This window comes from Strix aluco, chromosome 19, assembly GCF_031877795.1.
Source record: "Strix aluco isolate bStrAlu1 chromosome 19, bStrAlu1.hap1, whole genome shotgun sequence".
Taxonomy (NCBI): domain Eukaryota; kingdom Metazoa; phylum Chordata; class Aves; order Strigiformes; family Strigidae; genus Strix; species Strix aluco.
The window spans coordinates 11,207,008-11,210,581 of NC_133949.1; positions in this window are offsets into that span (position 1 = coordinate 11,207,008).

Here is a 3,574-nt window from a genome sequence, read left to right on the forward strand (position 1 = left end):
CAATGCTCCCCAAGTCTCTCCAGTCCCCCCCAACACACCTTAGTGCCTCCCAGTTCCCCCCAGTGCCCCCTGCAATACACCCCAATGCACTCCAGTGCCCTCTGCACCCCAAAGCCTTCCCCACACCCCCCTGCCCCCCCACACCACACCCCAAGGCACCCCTGTACCCCTTCACACCCAACAGCACCCCAGGGTGCCCCACCCTGCACCCCTAGCGCACACTCTGAGCCCTCCAGCACCACCAGTACACCCAGTACAGCCCTGACGCTGGGCCCGAAGCCCCCCAGGGGACGCGGGGAGGAAGGAGAGCGGGAGCCACGATGCCAGAACCTTCTTTATTGCCCCGGGCCCGATCCCCGGGCTCCATCGCCGTGGCCGTGCCGTGCCGCATGCCCGACCGTCGGTAGAACCCTTACCATTACTAAATTCAGTAATGGTAACGGTTACCCCGCTGGCCGCAGGTCCTTTGGCCGTGCCTGGAGCTGCCCACACCTCAAGGTGCCCCCATCCCCCCAACCTCCCCACCCCATACCCCCCCCGACCCTGTCCCCACCCTGAGTGTGTCCCCCCCACCCCCCCGCCATTTCTTTGCGCCCCACGCCATGGTCCCACGTCGCAGCGCCCACGCGGGGCCCGTCGGCGGGTGCCTCCCGGGGGAGTACATCATCTATACTGTAGTGTCTCATAGTGAACTTACAGTATACGATGATATCCTGCCCGGGGCGGCGGGCAGCGTGCCGGGGGGGCAAATGGAGAGCAGCGCCTGCACGGGGGGAGAGCACCGTTAGGGACCACAGCACCAGGGCCACCGCCTCTGCACCCCAACATCCCCCCTACCCCCTCCCTGTCCCCCCAGTCCCACCACCCTGGAGTAGGACAGGGAGTCCCAAGAGCCCTCGGACCCCAACATCCCCCCTACCCCCTCCTTGTCCCCTCAATCCCACCACCCTGGAGCAGGACAGGGGGTCCCAAGAGCCCTCGGACCCCAACATCCCCCCTACCCCCTCCCTGTCCCCCCAATCCCACCACCCCAGAACAGGAGAGAGGCTCCCAATAGCCCCCTGACCCCAACATCCCCCCTACCTCATCTTTGTCCCCCCAATATCCCACCACCCCAGAGCAGGACAGCAGCTTCCCAGGAGGTGGCACCTACCTATGGGGGTGGCATTGCGGTTTTGTGGGGTGCTGGGTCTGCACCCGCCTTATAAAACCTGCTCTGCCTCATCTGCATATCTCACATCTGCACTGCACAGCTGGACGGGGCCCCTTAACCCCTTCATGTCCAGGGGGGCCACAGCCCCAAGCAGCTTCCTCCAGCCTGGCATAGCCCACAGCGGGTTTGGGAATGGGGGGTTTGTGGGGGGCCCTCCAAATGTACGTGAGGTGGCCCCCCACAAGCCTCCCATCCTCCTGCCTTCACCCCTGTGATCACCAGAACGGTCCCTCCCCATAGGTGGGGGGACCCCAAACTGGGAGCTACACATTGCAAACTGGTTCCCAGTTGCTGGACAGGGGCTCTGAATGTGGCAGGGCGGCAGCCCCATGGGGATGGGCCTTGGGGTTGTGGGTGGGGGGGACATGTGGGTGCAGGGGGTCACCCTGCACAGGCACCCCCAGATGAGGTACCTGCATATGGGTGCAGGTGCCTGTGTCCCCCTGGGGTGGGTGACTCCAAAGCGCTCTGTCCCCTGGCCATATATGCTCTCCTGAGGGACATGTCCCTTAGCAATATGTGTCCCCCCAAAAAAGATGTGCCCCCCAGCCTGCAGGGACATGTCCTGTGGGAGGACATGTCCCCTGCCTGTGTGTGCCCCCCCCAGGGGGATGTGTCCCCTAGAGGGACGGATCCCCCAGCTGTGTGTCCCCAAAGGACGTACCCCCCTGGCCATGTGTGTCCGCAAGAGGGCTGCGTCACCTCATTGCACATGACCTTGGTCATAGTTGTCCCCTGGACACGTGTGTCCCCAAATGGCTGCAGCCCCTGACCATGAGTGTCACCTGTCTGCGCATGACCCTGGTCATCAGTGTCCCCAGCCCTGTCTGTCCCCACAGGGCCCCATCCTGCAGCAAGCGCTGTGCCATTGCGCCCGGTTGTTTGCGCCAGGACACGCCGACGTTCCTGGAAGCTGCCTGCAGGGAGGTGATAATCCCCTGCCCAGCCCGCCTGCGTGGGGACCCCGATAAGCAGCAGCATCCAGCTCTTGGGGACCCTGCCCTGCCATGCAAAGTGTCCCCAGACCCACTGTCACCTCTGGGTGACAAGAACAGGGGCAGCATCACCCACACTCCCCCCAGCCTGGCCAGACCCTGGCAGGAGGCGGCGCAGGGTCAAGCCCTGGCACCAGCCTGTCCCCGGGCATGAGGATGTCGGGATTTGGGGGCTGCAAGGGACTGTCCCCTCCTGTCTTTATCCCCTGTTGTGACCCAAAGGTGTCCTAGGGGGTCTTGTAGTTCTCCCCAAACTGTGGGACAGGCACGCCAGCACCCAGAGCAGGGACATAGGCAAAGTGTCCCCAAGAGCCCCCCAGGCCCTGCCAGCCCCATGGGATTATCCCCACGCCAGCCCTGCTGCCTGCTCAGCACCCACAGCACCCGAGGGCAGCCCTGCCCTGTGGCCCTGCACCCCGCGGGGCAGAGGGGACCCCAGCGTCCCCCAGGCCAGCACCACGGAGCTGCTGTGGGGACCCCTGGGTGCTGCAGCCCTCCCGCCAGCCGTGCTGCTCCAGGGCAGTGTCTGGCTGCAGATAAGGAGCTGCTGGGGGCTGCCGAGCTGTCCCCACCCGGCCTATCTGCAAGGCCACCCTGCTGCGGGGCGCAGGACCCTTTGTCCTGCCCATGTCCCTGCCCAGCCCGGGGAGGGGGACACAAAGGGTCTTGAGAGCACAAGGGAACCGTCTTTTCCCCAGAGAAGGCAGCGCAGCAAAGCTCCCCCACGTGAGTCCCATCGCTGGCTGTCACTGTCTCCCGCTCGCAGGCTGACCCCGAGAAGGACGGGCACCCCCAGAGCCACCCCGCTGTCCCCCAGGGCAGGGAAGGGGACACGGGGCTGGGCTGGGGCTCCGCTGGCACGACAAGGGCTGCAGGGGTGGCACCAGCTGCTGCCACCGGCCCCGCTGCTGGGACGGACAGAGACTTGGGCCCACATTAGCCCAGCTCTGATCCCTGGGGTGCCACTGGTTGGGGTGCCATGGGTTGGGGTGCCACTGGATGGGGTGCCACTGCAGGGATGAGCAACCCGGGTTAACAAGGGCAACGCAGCTGGAGCTCACCAGTCACCCCCGGTGCCTCCTGGCTCCACAATTGCCCGTGGGGGAGCAGGACGAGGCTCTACCCCAGGTTGGGGCTGGCCAGGGCTGGGGCAAGTAGCCCACGGGGACATGGTGACCACGGGGAGGCCGGGACCTCACTTCCACACACCTTTTGATCCCCCATCCCAGCAGGAACACCTGCCTGCTCTGGGGCTAGCAGCCCCCGGCTAGCCCACACCCCGGCCGGTCAAGCAGCGGCTCTGGCAGGGCCCCAGGGTGCCGTGGCCGGGGCGATGGGCGCGGGAGGCACAAGACGAGAGCCAAGG